This window comes from Phyllobates terribilis, unplaced genomic scaffold (assembly GCF_046119375.1).
Source record: "Phyllobates terribilis strain yellow unplaced genomic scaffold, ASM4611937v1 Scaffold_180__1_contigs__length_3869351, whole genome shotgun sequence".
Classification (NCBI taxonomy): domain Eukaryota; kingdom Metazoa; phylum Chordata; class Amphibia; order Anura; family Dendrobatidae; genus Phyllobates; species Phyllobates terribilis.
Window position 1 is genome coordinate 49,222 of NW_027362940.1, and position 16,654 is coordinate 65,875.

The 16,654-nt window shown below is 46.0% G+C and overlaps 11 non-coding genes and 3 pseudogenes across 11 annotated transcripts; all 14 read left to right on the forward strand.

The window, feature by feature from the left end:
* Positions 1–888: 888 nt before the first annotated feature.
* LOC141212678 (U2 spliceosomal RNA) lies at positions 889–1,079 on the forward strand. The gene has a single exon (XR_012282377.1). It is a non-coding gene; the product is annotated as a U2 spliceosomal RNA (small nuclear RNA).
* Positions 1,080–2,194: 1,115 nt separating this feature from the next.
* LOC141212679 (U2 spliceosomal RNA) lies at positions 2,195–2,385 on the forward strand. Its single transcript, XR_012282378.1, has one exon. It is a non-coding gene; the product is annotated as a U2 spliceosomal RNA (small nuclear RNA).
* Positions 2,386–3,500: 1,115 nt separating this feature from the next.
* On the forward strand, positions 3,501–3,616 carry LOC141212645 (U2 spliceosomal RNA; annotated as a pseudogene).
* Positions 3,617–4,140: 524 nt separating this feature from the next.
* Positions 4,141–4,326, forward strand: LOC141212624 (U2 spliceosomal RNA). Its single transcript, XR_012282339.1, has one exon. It is a non-coding gene; the product is annotated as a U2 spliceosomal RNA (small nuclear RNA).
* A 1,115-nt stretch (positions 4,327–5,441) lies between these two features.
* On the forward strand, positions 5,442–5,533 carry LOC141212648 (U2 spliceosomal RNA; annotated as a pseudogene).
* Positions 5,534–6,324: 791 nt separating this feature from the next.
* Positions 6,325–6,508, forward strand: LOC141212639 (U2 spliceosomal RNA). Its single transcript, XR_012282349.1, has one exon. It is a non-coding gene; the product is annotated as a U2 spliceosomal RNA (small nuclear RNA).
* Positions 6,509–7,623: 1,115 nt separating this feature from the next.
* On the forward strand, positions 7,624–7,715 carry LOC141212653 (U2 spliceosomal RNA; annotated as a pseudogene).
* Positions 7,716–8,511: 796 nt separating this feature from the next.
* On the forward strand, positions 8,512–8,703 carry LOC141212641 (U2 spliceosomal RNA). The gene has a single exon (XR_012282351.1). It is a non-coding gene; the product is annotated as a U2 spliceosomal RNA (small nuclear RNA).
* A 1,115-nt stretch (positions 8,704–9,818) lies between these two features.
* Positions 9,819–10,009, forward strand: LOC141212680 (U2 spliceosomal RNA). Its single transcript, XR_012282379.1, has one exon. It is a non-coding gene; the product is annotated as a U2 spliceosomal RNA (small nuclear RNA).
* Positions 10,010–11,121: 1,112 nt separating this feature from the next.
* Positions 11,122–11,312, forward strand: LOC141212681 (U2 spliceosomal RNA). The gene has a single exon (XR_012282380.1). It is a non-coding gene; the product is annotated as a U2 spliceosomal RNA (small nuclear RNA).
* A 1,114-nt stretch (positions 11,313–12,426) lies between these two features.
* On the forward strand, positions 12,427–12,617 carry LOC141212684 (U2 spliceosomal RNA). The gene has a single exon (XR_012282382.1). It is a non-coding gene; the product is annotated as a U2 spliceosomal RNA (small nuclear RNA).
* Positions 12,618–13,732: 1,115 nt separating this feature from the next.
* On the forward strand, positions 13,733–13,923 carry LOC141212685 (U2 spliceosomal RNA). Its single transcript, XR_012282383.1, has one exon. It is a non-coding gene; the product is annotated as a U2 spliceosomal RNA (small nuclear RNA).
* Positions 13,924–15,038: 1,115 nt separating this feature from the next.
* LOC141212613 (U2 spliceosomal RNA) lies at positions 15,039–15,229 on the forward strand. The gene has a single exon (XR_012282328.1). It is a non-coding gene; the product is annotated as a U2 spliceosomal RNA (small nuclear RNA).
* A 1,115-nt stretch (positions 15,230–16,344) lies between these two features.
* LOC141212686 (U2 spliceosomal RNA) lies at positions 16,345–16,535 on the forward strand. The gene has a single exon (XR_012282384.1). It is a non-coding gene; the product is annotated as a U2 spliceosomal RNA (small nuclear RNA).
* Positions 16,536–16,654: the final 119 nt, after the last annotated feature.

The window sequence follows — 16,654 nt, forward strand, 5'->3', positions numbered from 1 at the left end:
TCCCTTTTTACTTCCTTTTGGATAAACAGACATATTAGGCAAGCATTTTGGAGCTTTCACCTAAATAACTACAGGTGGTGAGATAAGCTGCACAATATAATTGACCTTTCAGTATATTGTTGCACACACACCATCTATTTAGCAAATGCCCTTGTTATCAACAGCAGCCTTTTAAACTCACCTGAGCTAACAGGTATGTGCGCTGGTTACTCTGCTGCGCTTAAAATTTCTTTTTTGGTTTGCTACAATGCCTTTTCTGAAACGTTGTCTCCTTCTGCTGGAACACTGACTTCTTTCATTTAATGCCTGCAGACTATAAAAGAGAACCCAACCCAAAAAGTTTGGTTGATTAGTCTGTGGCATTCTGTTAAACTGTTGCTTATGGCGGTCTCTGTGAGCTTCTCAGCGACATTCAGCCAGCCAGGTATCCTGCCTGCAGTAGATGGAATGTGGCAATGGAACGCTGGCTGCGCGTGTCATAATAGGCTCTGAGCCTTTATATACCTGTGCACAGCAGCAGCCACCTTCAGTCTGCTGCTGGACAGCCAGCAGCAGCAGCAGCAGGAGAGGTATGTAATCAGGAGCCCTCCTGCTAAGGGTAGACAGCTGCTCGTTCCACCCCACCCCCCGCCTTAATTGGTTCTCCTCCCTTCCAACGGTGTTGAGGCGGGTGGGAACAGCAGGGGGTGAAGGTGCTGTGTTTAAAGAGGTGGAGTTATGCAGATCTAAAACGCGTGGATTGCAGCAGCAGCAAGCCGAAAAGTGCAGGCATGTAAGGGATCTAGAGGTTGACAACATGTCTTCTTAACGGGAGTCCAGGAGCTCATCTCCACAAATGGACTTTTCAGGATCCTTGGGTGGCTCCGTAGTTTGAAACCAATTCTGGTTATCGCTTCTCGGCCTTTTGGCTAAGATCAAGTGTAGTATCTGTTCTTATCAGTTTAATATCTGATACGTCCCCTATCTGGGGACCATATATTAAATGGATTTTTAGAACAGGGAGATGGAAAAAGAGCTTGCTCTGTCCACTCCACGCATTGACCTGGTATTGCAGTATCTCCAGGACCGGTGCACCCCTTCTTTAATGCAGTTTCTAAAATCAGAAAGAATTGAATTCAATGTTTTTTGTTCATTTTGCTTGTTTGTCGGATTTTGGGATGGACTCTTTGGCTTTGCTTTTCTTCTCCTCATTGGATTTTTCATGTTCAAAGTTGCAGAAGCCAGATTACAAGCTCATTTTGGTTCAACTTCAGCAACTGTGCATTGCATTGCCATGTAATGTGATGCAATGCTATCTTTCTAGCTCTCCCTTTTTACTTCCTTTTGGATAAACAGACATATTAGGCAAGCATTTTGGAGCTTTCACCTAAATAACTACAGGTGGTGAGATAAGCTGCACAATATAATTGACCTTTCAGTATATTGTTGCACACACACCATCTATTTAGCAAATGCCCTTGTTATCAACAGCAGCCTTTTAAACTCACCTGAGCTAACAGGTATGTGCGCTGGTTACTCTGCTGCGCTTAAAATTTCTTTTTTGGTTTGCTACAATGCCTTTTCTGAAACGTTGTCTCCTTCTGCTGGAACACTGACTTCTTTCATTTAATGCCTGCAGACTATAAAAGAGAACCCAACCCAAAAAGTTTGGTTGATTAGTCTGTGGCATTCTGTTAAACTGTTGCTTATGGCGGTCTCTGTGAGCTTCTCAGCGACATTCAGCCAGCCAGGTATCCTGCCTGCAGTAGATGGAATGTGGCAATGGAACGCTGGCTGCGCGTGTCATAATAGGCTCTGAGCCTTTATATACCTGTGCACAGCAGCAGCCACCTTCAGTCTGCTGCTGGACAGCCAGCAGCAGCAGCAGCAGGAGAGGTATGTAATCAGGAGCCCTCCTGCTAAGGGTAGACAGCTGCTCGTTCCACCCCACCCCCCGCCTTAATTGGTTCTCCTCCCTTCCAACGGTGTTGAGGCGGGTGGGAACAGCAGGGGGTGAAGGTGCTGTGTTTAAAGAGGTGGAGTTATGCAGATCTAAAACGCGTGGATTGCAGCAGCAGCAAGCCGAAAAGTGCAGGCATGTAAGGGATCTAGAGGTTGACAACATGTCTTCTTAACGGGAGTCCAGGAGCTCATCTCCACAAATGGACTTTTCAGGATCCTTGGGTGGCTCCGTAGTTTGAAACCAATTCTGGTTATCGCTTCTCGGCCTTTTGGCTAAGATCAAGTGTAGTATCTGTTCTTATCAGTTTAATATCTGATACGTCCCCTATCTGGGGACCATATATTAAATGGATTTTTAGAACAGGGAGATGGAAAAAGAGCTTGCTCTGTCCACTCCACGCATTGACCTGGTATTGCAGTATCTCCAGGACCGGTGCACCCCTTCTTTAATGCAGTTTCTAAAATCAGAAAGAATTGAATTCAATGTTTTTTGTTCATTTTGCTTGTTTGTCGGATTTTGGGATGGACTCTTTGGCTTTGCTTTTCTTCTCCTCATTGGATTTTTCATGTTCAAAGTTGCAGAAGCCAGATTACAAGCTCATTTTGGTTCAACTTCAGCAACTGTGCATTGCATTGCCATGTAATGTGATGCAATGCTATCTTTCTAGCTCTCCCTTTTTACTTCCTTTTGGATAAACAGACATATTAGGCAAGCATTTTGGAGCTTTCACCTAAATAACTACAGGTGGTGAGATAAGCTGCACAATATAATTGACCTTTCAGTATATTGTTGCACACACACCATCTATTTAGCAAATGCCCTTGTTATCAACAGCAGCCTTTTAAACTCACCTGAGCTAACAGGTATGTGCGCTGGTTACTCTGCTGCGCTTAAAATTTCTTTTTTGGTTTGCTACAATGCCTTTTCTGAAACGTTGTCTCCTTCTGCTGGAACACTGACTTCTTTCATTTAATGCCTGCAGACTATAAAAGAGAACCCAACCCAAAAAGTTTGGTTGATTAGTCTGTGGCATTCTGTTAAACTGTTGCTTATGGCGGTCTCTGTGAGCTTCTCAGCGACATTCAGCCAGCCAGGTATCCTGCCTGCAGTAGATGGAATGTGGCAATGGAACGCTGGCTGCGCGTGTCATAATAGGCTCTGAGCCTTTATATACCTGTGCACAGCAGCAGCCACCTTCAGTCTGCTGCTGGACAGCCAGCAGCAGCAGCAGCAGGAGAGGTATGTAATCAGGAGCCCTCCTGCTAAGGGTAGACAGCTGCTCGTTCCACCCCACCCCCCGCCTTAATTGGTTCTCCTCCCTTCCAACGGTGTTGAGGCGGGTGGGAACAGCAGGGGGTGAAGGTGCTGTGTTTAAAGAGGTGGAGTTATGCAGATCTAAAACGCGTGGATTGCAGCAGCAGCAAGCCGAAAAGTGCAGGCATGTAAGGGATCTAGAGGTTGACAACATGTCTTCTTAACGGGAGTCCAGGAGCTCATCTCCACAAATGGACTTTTCAGGATCCTTGGGTGGCTCCGTAGTTTGAAACCAATTCTGGTTATCGCTTCTCGGCCTTTTGGCTAAGATCAAGTGTAGTATCTTTTGAAAAGGCAGTTTTGTCCTTGGGCTGCCCTAGTAAATTGATGCATATTACACACTGGTTTGGTGCACTTGTTAGTACGCCAGGTGGCTCATAGAGTTATCTGATGGAAAACATGGCCCTCCAGGATCGAAGTCACTAGGCTGGGTAAGTGTGAGGGCTTTGGAGCAATGTGCCCCAGGAGTAGGCGCCCTGGTGGGAGTCCAAGCTTACTGGGACTGGGAACCCCAGAAAGACTTGGCTTCGTTGCACGCCGCACCTTTGCCAATCATACTTTCTGAGCAACCCCCCCTATTCCTGGCCTCCGGGCTAGGAAGGGGAATTTTTATAAACCCGGTCGGAGGTCCGGTCAGCTTTGGGCTGAGAAACCAACACAGGCTACAGCTCCACTAGGGTGGCAGCCTAGATGGAAGCTGGGAGCACGAAAACGGCTCTTCTCCGGCTTCGGCTAGGGAGAGCATCGGAGATCCCTGACCCTCGCTGTGGCCTTCTGGCTCGGAGGGATGGGGATGGTTTATTGGGGACCCTCTCCTCCGGGAAGGGTCCACATGAATCCTCGCCTCGTGCGCTGTTTTGGTGTGACTTCGGTCACATTTTTCAGTGCCTTGGATGCAGCTTCAATCAAAAAAAAAATCTGTTCTTATCAGTTTAATATCTGATACGTCCCCTATCTGGGGACCATATATTAAATGGATTTTTAGAACAGGGAGATGGAAAAAGAGCTTGCTCTGTCCACTCCACGCATTGACCTGGTATTGCAGTATCTCCAGGACCGGTGCACCCCTTCTTTAATGCAGTTTCTAAAATCAGAAAGAATTGAATTCAATGTTTTTTGTTCATTTTGCTTGTTTGTCGGATTTTGGGATGGACTCTTTGGCTTTGCTTTTCTTCTCCTCATTGGATTTTTCATGTTCAAAGTTGCAGAAGCCAGATTACAAGCTCATTTTGGTTCAACTTCAGCAACTGTGCATTGCATTGCCATGTAATGTGATGCAATGCTATCTTTCTAGCTCTCCCTTTTTACTTCCTTTTGGATAAACAGACATATTAGGCAAGCATTTTGGAGCTTTCACCTAAATAACTACAGGTGGTGAGATAAGCTGCACAATATAATTGACCTTTCAGTATATTGTTGCACACACACCATCTATTTAGCAAATGCCCTTGTTATCAACAGCAGCCTTTTAAACTCACCTGAGCTAACAGGTATGTGCGCTGGTTACTCTGCTGCGCTTAAAATTTCTTTTTTGGTTTGCTACAATGCCTTTTCTGAAACGTTGTCTCCTTCTGCTGGAACACTGACTTCTTTCATTTAATGCCTGCAGACTATAAAAGAGAACCCAACCCAAAAAGTTTGGTTGATTAGTCTGTGGCATTCTGTTAAACTGTTGCTTATGGTGGTCTCTGTGAGCTTCTCAGCGACATTCAGCCAGCCAGGTATCCTGCCTGCAGTAGATGGAATGTGGCAATGGAACGCTGGCTGCGCGTGTCATAATAGGCTCTGAGCCTTTATATACCTGTGCACAGCAGCAGCCACCTTCAGTCTGCTGCTGGACAGCCAGCAGCAGCAGCAGCAGGAGAGGTATGTAATCAGGAGCCCTCCTGCTAAGGGTAGACAGCTGCTCGTTCCACCCCACCCCCCGCCTTAATTGGTTCTCCTCCCTTCCAACGGTGTTGAGGCGGGTGGGAACAGCAGGGGGTGAAGGTGCTGTGTTTAAAGAGGTGGAGTTATGCAGATCTAAAACGCGTGGATTGCAGCAGCAGCAAGCCGAAAAGTGCAGGCATGTAAGGGATCTAGAGGTTGACAACATGTCTTCTTAACGGGAGTCCAGGAGCTCATCTCCACAAATGGACTTTTCAGGATCCTTGGGTGGCTCCGTAGTTTGAAACCAATTCTGGTTATCGCTTCTCGGCCTTTTGGCTAAGATCAAGTGTAGTATCTTTCGAAAAGGCGGTTTTGGATGTTGGCCGCCCTAGTAGATTGATACATTATGCACACTGGGGTTTAGGCGCTTGTTAGTACGCCAGGTGGCTAATATAGTCATCTGGTGGAAAGCATGGCCTCCCAGGATCGACGCCATTGGGCCGGGGAAGATCGAAAGCCCGAAGTGTGAAGTGCCCCAGGAGTGGTGACCCTGGGGTGCCTTAACTCACTGGGATTGGGAACCCCACTTGAGTTTATGGCACATTTGCACTAGCACTTCAATATTTCTTTCTTCACACACACCCTTATTCCGGGCCTTCTGGCCTTAGGATGGGGAATTTTTCAATTCCCGGTCGAAGGTCCGGGCAGTATTATACTGTGAAACCTTCATTATTTATTTAATTTTTTTGTCACTGTGTGTCCACTTTTTCACGTGTGTCCACGTCCTTACTAGGATTTTGTCGGGATGCGGTTCCCTTACGGGTTCCTCTCTTGGCAGGTCTAGGGGGGGAGTGTGTGGCCATCAGGTTCCGCTCCCCCCTGAACCCCCCTGGCTCTCCTCTTTCGGGAGGAGAGCGTTGTTGGCTCCCCTCTTCCGGGAGGGGAGCACAGTCTTTGGCTCCAGTGCCTTGCTCGGGTGAGAACTCGGGCAGGTGCTGGGGGTAAGATTGGGTCGCCTCTGGCTTTGGCTGGAGGTGGCTATTTGTCCCTGTTCCTCGCTGTGGCCTTCTGGCTCGGAGGGACGGGGAATGGTTTGGGGGACCCTTCTCCTTTTGGAGAGGGTTTCAAGAAGACCAGCATCCTAGTGCACTTTTTTTGTGGCACTTGTCACTTTTTTTAAGCGCACTCGGGTTTTGTACACGAATTCGGGCTTTCGAAAAAAAAAAAAAATCTGTTCTTATCAGTTTAATATCTGATACGTCCCCTATCTGGGGACCATATATTAAATGGATTTTTAGAACAGGGAGATGGAAAAAGAGCTTGCTCTGTCCACTCCACGCATTGACCTGGTATTTCAGTATCTCCAGGACCGGTGCACCCCTTCTTTAATGCAGTTTCTAAAATCAGAAAGAATTGAATTCAATGTTTTTTGTTCATTTTGCTTGTTTGTCGGATTTTGGGATGGACTCTTTGGCTTTGCTTTTCTTCTCCTCATTGGATTTTTCATGTTCAAAGTTGCAGAAGCCAGATTACAAGCTCATTTTGGTTCAACTTCAGCAACTGTGCATTGCATTGCCATGTAATGTGATGCAATGCTATCTTTCTAGCTCTCCCTTTTTACTTCCTTTTGGATAAACAGACATATTAGGCAAGCATTTTGGAGCTTTCACCTAAATAACTACAGGTGGTGAGATAAGCTGCACAATATAATTGACCTTTCAGTATATTGTTGCACACACACCATCTATTTAGCAAATGCCCTTGTTATCAACAGCAGCCTTTTAAACTCACCTGAGCTAACAGGTATGTGCGCTGGTTACTCTGCTGCGCTTAAAATTTCTTTTTTGGTTTGCTACAATGCCTTTTCTGAAACGTTGTCTCCCTCTGCTGGAACACTGACTTCTTTCATTTAATGCCTGCAGACTATAAAAGAGAACCCAACCCAAAAAGTTTGGTTGATTAGTCTGTGGCATTCTGTTAAACTGTTGCTTATGGCGGTCTCTGTGAGCTTCTCAGCGACATTCAGCCAGCCAGGTATCCTGCCTGCAGTAGATGGAATGTGGCAATGGAACGCTGGCTGCGCGTGTCATAATAGGCTCTGAGCCTTTATATACCTGTGCACAGCAGCAGCCACCTTCAGTCTGCTGCTGGACAGCCAGCAGCAGCAGCAGCAGGAGAGGTATGTAATCAGGAGCCCTCCTGCTAAGGGTAGACAGCTGCTCGTTCCACCCCACCCCCCGCCTTAATTGGTTCTCCTCCCTTCCAACGGTGTTGAGGCGGGTGGGAACAGCAGGGGGTGAAGGTGCTGTGTTTAAAGAGGTGGAGTTATGCAGATCTAAAACGCGTGGATTGCAGCAGCAGCAAGCCGAAAAGTGCAGGCATGTAAGGGATCTAGAGGTTGACAACATGTCTTCTTAACGGGAGTCCAGGAGCTCATCTCCACAAATGGACTTTTCAGGATCCTTGGGTGGCTCCGTAGTTTGAAACCAATTCTGGTTATTGCTTCTCGGCCTTTTGGCTAAGATCAAGTGTAGTATCTTTCGAAAAGGTGGTTTTGGATGTTTGCCGCCCTAGTAGATTGATACATTATGCACACTGGGGTTTAGGCGCTTGTTAGTACGCCAGGTGGCTAATATAGTCATCTGGTGGAAAGCATGGCCCCCCAGGATCGACGCCATTGAGCCGGGGAAGATCGAAAGCCCGAAGTGTGAAGTGCCCCAGGAGTGGTGACCCTGGTGTGCCTTAACTCACTGGGATTGGGAACCCCACTTGAGTTTATGGCACATTTGCACTAGCACTTCAATATTTCTTTCTTCACACACACCCTTATTCCGGGCCTTCTGGCCTTAGGATGGGGAATTTTTCAATTCCCGGTCGAAGGTCCGGGCAGTATTATACTGTGAAACCTTCACTATTTATTTAATTTCTTTGTCACTGTGTGTCCACTTATTCACGTGTGTCACGTCCTGCTAGGATTTTGTCGGGATGCGGTTCCCTTACAGGTTCCTCTCTTGGCAGGTCTAGGGGGGGAGTGTGTGGCCATAAGGTTCCGCTCCCCCCTGAACACCCCTGGCTCTCCTCTTTCGGGAGGAGAGCGTTGTTGGCTCCCCTCTTCCGGGAGGGGAGCACAGTCTTTGGCTCCCAGTGCCTTGCTCGGGTGAGAACTCGGGCAGGTGCTGGGGGTAAGATTGGGTCGCCTCTGGCTCCGGCTGGAGGTGGCTATTTGTCCCTGTTCCTCGCTGTGGCCTTCTGGCTCGGAGGGACGGGGAATGGTTTGGGGGACCCTTCTCCTTTTGGAGAGGGTTTCAAGAAGACCAGCATCCTAGTGCACTTTTTTTGTGGCACTTGTCACTTTTTTAAGCGCACTCGGGTTTTGTACACGAATTCGGGCTTTCGAAAAAAAAAAGAAAGAAAAAAAAAAAAAATCTGTTCTTATCAGTTTAATATCTGATACGTCCCCTATCTGGGGACCATATATTAAATGGATTTTTAGAACAGGGAGATGGAAAAAGAGCTTGCTCTGTCCACTCCACGCATTGACCTGGTATTGCAGTATCTCCAGGACCGGTGCACCCTTTCTTTAATGCAGTTTCTAAAATCAGAAAGAATTGAATTCAATGTTTTTTGTTCATTTTGCTTGTTTGTCGGATTTTGGGATGGACTCTTTGGCTTTGCTTTTCTTCTCCTCATTGGATTTTTCATGTTCAAAGTTGCAGAAGCCAGATTACAAGCTCATTTTGGTTCAACTTCAGCAACTGTGCATTGCATTGCCATGTAATGTGATGCAATACTTTCTTTCTAGCTCTCCCTTTTTACTTCCTTTTGGATAAACAGACATATTAGGCAAGCATTTTGGAGCTTTCACCTAAATAACTACAGGTGGTGAGATAAGCTGCACAATATAATTGACCTTTCAGTATATTGTTGCACACACACCATCTATTTAGCAAATGCCCTTGTTATCAACAGCAGCCTTTTAAACTCACCTGAGCTAACAGGTATGTGCGCTGGTTACTCTGCTGCGCTTAAAATTTCTTTTTTGGTTTGCTACAATGCCTTTTCTGAAACGTTGTCTCCCTCTGCTGGAACACTGACTTCTTTCATTTAATGCCTGCAGACTATAAAAGAGAACCCAACCCAAAAAGTTTGGTTGATTAGTCTGTGGCATTCTGTTAAACTGTTGCTTATGGCGGTCTCTGTGAGCTTCTCAGCGACATTCAGCCAGCCAGGTATCCTGCCTGCAGTAGATGGAATGTGGCAATGGAACGCTGGCTGCACGTGTCATAATAGGCTCTGAGCCTTTATATACCTGTGCACAGCAGCAGCCACCTTCAGTCTGCTGCTGGACAGCCAGCAGCAGCAGCAGCAGGAGAGGTATGTAATCAGGAGCCCTCCTGCTAAGGGTAGACAGCTGCTCGTTCCACCCCACCCCCCGCCTTAATTGGTTCTCCTCCCTTCCAACGGTGTTGAGGCGGGTGGGAACAGCAGGGGGTGAAGGTGCTGTGTTTAAAGAGGTGGAGTTATGCAGATCTAAAACGCGTGGATTGCAGCAGCAGCAAGCCGAAAAGTGCAGGCATGTAAGGGATCTAGAGGTTGACAACATGTCTTCTTAACGGGAGTCCAGGAGCTCATCTCCACAAATGGACTTTTCAGGATCCTTGGGTGGCTCCGTAGTTTGAAACCAATTCTGGTTATCGCTTCTCGGCCTTTTGGCTAAGATCAAGTGTAGTATCTGTTCTTATCAGTTTAATATCTGATACGTCCCCTATCTGGGGACCATATATTAAATGGATTTTTAGAACAGGGAGATGGAAAAAGAGCTTGCTCTGTCCACTCCACGCATTGACCTGGTATTGCAGTATCTCCAGGACCGGTGCACCCCTTCTTTAATGCAGTTTCTATAATCAGAAAGAATTGAATTCAATGTTTTTTGTTCATTTTGCTTGTTTGTCGGATTTTGGGATGGACTCTTTGGCTTTGCTTTTCTTCTCCTCATTGGATTTTTCATGTTCAAAGTTGCAGAAGCCAGATTACAAGCTCATTTTGGTTCAACTTCAGCAACTGTGCATTGCATTGCCATGTAATGTGATGCAATGCTATCTTTCTAGCTCTCCCTTTTTACTTCCTTTTGGATAAACAGACATATTAGGCAAGCATTTTGGAGCTTTCACCTAAATAACTACAGGTGGTGAGATAAGCTGCACAATATAATTGACCTTTCAGTATATTGTTGCACACACACCATCTATTTAGCAAATGCCCTTGTTATCAACAGCAGCCTTTTAAACTCACCTGAGCTAACAGGTATGTGCGCTGGTTACTCTGCTGCGCTTAAAATTTCTTTTTTGGTTTGCTACAATGCCTTTTCTGAAACGTTGTCTCCTTCTGCTGGAACACTGACTTCTTTCATTTAATGCCTGCAGACTATAAAAGAGAACCCAACCCAAAAAGTTTGGTTGATTAGTCTGTGGCATTCTGTTAAACTGTTGCTTATGGCGGTCTCTGTGAGCTTCTCAGCGACATTCAGCCAGCCAGGTATCCTGCCTGCAGTAGATGGAATGTGGCAATGGAACGCTGGCTGCGCGTGTCATAATAGGCTCTGAGCCTTTATATACCTGTGCACAGCAGCAGCCACCTTCAGTCTGCTGCTGGACAGCCAGCAGCAGCAGCAGGAGAGGTATGTAATCAGGAGCCCTCCTGCTAAGGGTAGACAGCTGCTCGTTCCACCCCACCCCCCGCCTTAATTGGTTCTCCTCCCTTCCAACGGTGTTGAGGCGGGTGGGAACAGCAGGGGGTGAAGGTGCTGTGTTTAAAGAGGTGGAGTTATGCAGATCTAAAACGCGTGGATTGCAGCAGCAGCAAGCCGAAAAGTGCAGGCATGTAAGGGATCTAGAGGTTGACAACATGTCTTCTTAACGGGAGTCCAGGAGCTCATCTCCACAAATGGACTTTTCAGGATCCTTGGGTGGCTCCGTAGTTTGAAACCAATTCTGGTTATCGCTTCTCGGCCTTTTGGCTAAGATCAAGTGTAGTATCTGTTCTTATCAGTTTAATATCTGATACGTCCCCTATCTGGGGACCATATATTAAATGGATTTTTAGAACAGGGAGATGGAAAAAGAGCTTGCTCTGTCCACTCCACGCATTGACCTGGTATTGCAGTATCTCCAGGACCGGTGCACCCCTTCTTTAATGCAGTTTCTAAAATCAGAAAGAATTGAATTCAATGTTTTTTGTTCATTTTGCTTGTTTGTCGGATTTTGGGATGGACTCTTTGGCTTTGCTTTTCTTCTCCTCATTGGATTTTTCATGTTCAAAGTTGCAGAAGCCAGATTACAAGCTCATTTTGGTTCAACTTCAGCAACTGTGCATTGCATTGCCATGTAATGTGATGCAATGCTATCTTTCTAGCTCTCCCTTTTTACTTCCTTTTGGATAAACAGACATATTAGGCAAGCATTTTGGAGCTTTCACCTAAATAACTACAGGTGGTGAGATAAGCTGCACAATATAATTGACCTTTCAGTATATTGTTGCACACACACCATCTATTTAGCAAATGCCCTTGTTATCAACAGCAGCCTTTTAAACTCACCTGAGCTAACAGGTATGTGCGCTGGTTACTCTGCTGCGCTTAAAATTTCTTTTTTGGTTTGCTACAATGCCTTTTCTGAAACGTTGTCTCCCTCTGCTGGAACACTGACTTCTTTCATTTAATGCCTGCAGACTATAAAAGAGAACCCAACCCAAAAAGTTTGTTGATTAGTCTGTGGCATTCTGTTAAACTGTTGCTTATGGCGGTCTCTGTGAGCTTCTCAGCGACATTCAGCCAGCCAGGTATCCTGCCTGCAGTAGATGGAATGTGGCAATGGAACGCTGGCTGCGCGTGTCATAATAGGCTCTGAGCCTTTATATACCTGTGCACAGCAGCAGCCACCTTCAGTCTGCTGCTGGACAGCCAGCAGCAGCAGCAGCAGGAGAGGTATGTAATCAGGAGCCCTCCTGCTAAGGGTAGACAGCTGCTCGTTCCACCCCACCCCCCGCCTTAATTGGTTCTCCTCCCTTCCAACGGTGTTGAGGCGGGTGGGAACAGCAGGGGGTGAAGGTGCTGTGTTTAAAGAGGTGGAGTTATGCAGATCTAAAACGCGTGGATTGCAGCAGCAGCAAGCCGAAAAGTGCAGGCATGTAAGGGATCTAGAGGTTGACAACATGTCTTCTTAACGGGAGTCCAGGAGCTCATCTCCACAAATGGACTTTTCAGGATCCTTGGGTGGCTCCGTAGTTTGAAACCAATTCTGGTTATCGCTTCTCGGCCTTTTGGCTAAGATCAAGTGTAGTATCTGTTCTTATCAGTTTAATATCTGATACGTCCCCTATCTGGGGACCATATATTAAATGGATTTTTAGAACAGGGAGATGGAAAAAGAGCTTGCTCTGTCCACTCCACGCATTGACCTGGTATTGCAGTATCTCCAGGACCGGTGCACCCCTTCTTTAATGCAGTTTCTAAAATCAGAAAGAATTGAATTCAATGTTTTTTGTTCATTTTGCTTGTTTGTCGGATTTTGGGATGGACTCTTTGGCTTTGCTTTTCTTCTCCTCATTGGATTTTTCATGTTCAAAGTTGCAGAAGCCAGATTACAAGCTCATTTTGGTTCAACTTCAGCAACTGTGCATTGCATTGCCATGTAATGTGATGCAATGCTATCTTTCTAGCTCTCCCTTTTTACTTCCTTTTGGATAAACAGACATATTAGGCAAGCATTTTGGAGCTTTCACCTAAATAACTACAGGTGGTGAGATAAGCTGCACAATATAATTGACCTTTCAGTATATTGTTGCACACACACCATCTATTTAGCAAATGCCCTTGTTATCAACAGCAGCCTTTTAAACTCACCTGAGCTAACAGGTATGTGCGCTGGTTACTCTGCTGCGCTTAAAATTTCTTTTTTGGTTTGCTACAATGCCTTTTCTGAAACGTTGTCTCCCTCTGCTGGAACACTGACTTCTTTCATTTAATGCCTGCAGACTATAAAAGAGAACCCAACCCAAAAAGTTTGGTTGATTAGTCTGTGGCATTCTGTTAAACTGTTGCTTATGGCGGTCTCTGTGAGCTTCTCAGCGACATTCAGCCAGCCAGGTATCCTGCCTGCAGTAGATGGAATGTGGCAATGGAACGCTGGCTGCGCGTGTCATAATAGGCTCTGAGCCTTTATATACCTGTGCACAGCAGCAGCCACCTTCAGTCTGCTGCTGGACAGCCAGCAGCAGCAGCAGCAGGAGAGGTATGTAATCAGGAGCCCTCCTGCTAAGGGTAGACAGCTGCTCGTTCCACCCCACCCCCCGCCTTAATTGGTTCTCCTCCCTTCCAACGGTGTTGAGGCGGGTGGGAACAGCAGGGGGTGAAGGTGCTGTGTTTAAAGAGGTGGAGTTATGCAGATCTAAAACGCGTGGATTGCAGCAGCAGCAAGCCGAAAAGTGCAGGCATGTAAGGGATCTAGAGGTTGACAACATGTCTTCTTAACGGGAGTCCAGGAGCTCATCTCCACAAATGGACTTTTCAGGATCCTTGGGTGGCTCCGTAGTTTGAAACCAATTCTGGTTATCGCTTCTCGGCCTTTTGGCTAAGATCAAGTGTAGTATCTGTTCTTATCAGTTTAATATCTGATACGTCCCCTATCTGGGGACCATATATTAAATGGATTTTTAGAACAGGGAGATGGAAAAAGAGCTTGCTCTGTCCACTCCACGCATTGACCTGGTATTGCAGTATCTCCAGGACCGGTGCACCCCTTCTTTAATGCAGTTTCTAAAATCAGAAAGAATTGAATTCAATGTTTTTTGTTCATTTTGCTTGTTTGTCGGATTTTGGGATGGACTCTTTGGCTTTGCTTTTCTTCTCCTCATTGGATTTTTCATGTTCAAAGTTGCAGAAGCCAGATTACAAGCTCATTTTGGTTCAACTTCAGCAACTGTGCATTGCATTGCCATGTAATGTGATGCAATGCTATCTTTCTAGCTCTCCCTTTTTACTTCCTTTTGGATAAACAGACATATTAGGCAAGCATTTTGGAGCTTTCACCTAAATAACTACAGGTGGTGAGATAAGCTGCACAATATAATTGACCTTTCAGTATATTGTTGCACACACACCATCTATTTAGCAAATGCCCTTGTTATCAACAGCAGCCTTTTAAACTCACCTGAGCTAACAGGTATGTGCGCTGGTTACTCTGCTGCGCTTAAAATTTCTTTTTTGGTTTGCTACAATGCCTTTTCTGAAACGTTGTCTCCCTCTGCTGGAACACTGACTTCTTTCATTTAATGCCTGCAGACTATAAAAGAGAACCCAACCCAAAAAGTTTGGTTGATTAGTCTGTGGCATTCTGTTAAACTGTTGCTTATGGCGGTCTCTGTGAGCTTCTCAGCGACATTCAGCCAGCCAGGTATCCTGCCTGCAGTAGATGGAATGTGGCAATGGAACGCTGGCTGCGCGTGTCATAATAGGCTCTGAGCCTTTATATACCTGTGCACAGCAGCAGCCACCTTCAGTCTGCTGCTGGACAGCCAGCAGCAGCAGCAGCAGGAGAGGTATGTAATCAGGAGCCCTCCTGCTAAGGGTAGACAGCTGCTCGTTCCACCCCACCCCCCGCCTTAATTGGTTCTCCTCCCTTCCAACGGTGTTGAGGCGGGTGGGAACAGCAGGGGGTGAAGGTGCTGTGTTTAAAGAGGTGGAGTTATGCAGATCTAAAACGCGTGGATTGCAGCAGCAGCAAGCCGAAAAGTGCAGGCATGTAAGGGATCTAGAGGTTGACAACATGTCTTCTTAACGGGAGTCCAGGAGCTCATCTCCACAAATGGACTTTTCAGGATCCTTGGGTGGCTCCGTAGTTTGAAACCAATTCTGGTTATCGCTTCTCGGCCTTTTGGCTAAGATCAAGTGTAGTATCTGTTCTTATCAGTTTAATATCTGATACGTCCCCTATCTGGGGACCATATATTAAATGGATTTTTAGAACAGGGAGATGGAAAAAGAGCTTGCTCTGTCCACTCCATGCATTGACCTGGTATTGCAGTATCTCCAGGACTGGTGCACCCCTTCTTTAATGCAGTTTCTAAAATCAGAAAGAATTGAATTCAATGTTTTTTGTTCATTTTGCTTGTTTGTCGGATTTTGGGATGGACTCTTTGGCTTTGCTTTTCTTCTCCTCATTGGATTTTTCATGTTCAAAGTTGCAGAAGCCAGATTACAAGCTCATTTTGGTTCAACTTCAGCAACTGTGCATTGCATTGCCATGTAATGTGATGCAATGCTATCTTTCTAGCTCTCCCTTTTTACTTCCTTTTGGATAAACAGACATATTAGGCAAGCATTTTGGAGCTTTCACCTAAATAACTACAGGTGGTGAGATAAGCTGCACAATATAATTGACCTTTCAGTATATTGTTGCACACACACCATCTATTTAGCAAATGCCCTTGTTATCAACAGCAGCCTTTTAAACTCACCTGAGCTAACAGGTATGTGCGCTGGTTACTCTGCTGCGCTTAAAATTTCTTTTTTGGTTTGCTACAATGCCTTTTCTGAAACGTTGTCTCCTTCTGCTGGAACACTGACTTCTTTCATTTAATGCCTGCAGACTATAAAAGAGAACCCAACCCAAAAAGTTTGGTTGATTAGTCTGTGGCATTCTGTTAAACTGTTGCTTATGGCGGTCTCTGTGAGCTTCTCAGCGACATTCAGCCAGCCAGGTATCCTGCCTGCAGTAGATGGAATGTGGCAATGGAACGCTGGCTGCGCGTGTCATAATAGGCTCTGAGCCTTTATATACCTGTGCACAGCAGCAGCCACCTTCAGTCTGCTGCTGGACAGCCAGCAGCAGCAGCAGCAGGAGAGGTATGTAATCAGGAGCCCTCCTGCTAAGGGTAGACAGCTGCTCGTTCCACCCCACCCCCCGCCTTAATTGGTTCTCCTCCCTTCCAACGGTGTTGAGGCGGGTGGGAACAGCAGGGGGTGAAGGTGCTGTGTTTAAAGAGGTGGAGTTATGCAGATCTAAAACGCGTGGATTGCAGCAGCAGCAAGCCGAAAAGTGCAGGCATGTAAGGGATCTAGAGGTTGACAACATGTCTTTTTAACGGGAGTCCAGGAGCTCATCTCCACAAATGGACTTTTCAGGATCCTTGGGTGGCTCCGTAGTTTGAAACCAATTCTGGTTATCGCTTCTCGGCCTTTTGGCTAAGATCAAGTGTAGTATCTGTTCTTATCAGTTTAATATCTGATACGTCCCCTATCTGGGGACCATATATTAAATGGATTTTTAGAACAGGGAGATGGAAAAAGAGCTTGCTCTGTCCACTCCACGCATTGACCTGGTATTGCAGTATCTCCAGGACCGGTGCACCCCTTCTTTAATGCAGTTTCTAAAATCAGAAAGAATTGAATTCAATGTTTTTTGTTCATTTTGCTTGTTTGTCGGATTTTGGGATGGACTCTTTGGCTTTGCTTTTCTTCTCCTCATTGGATTT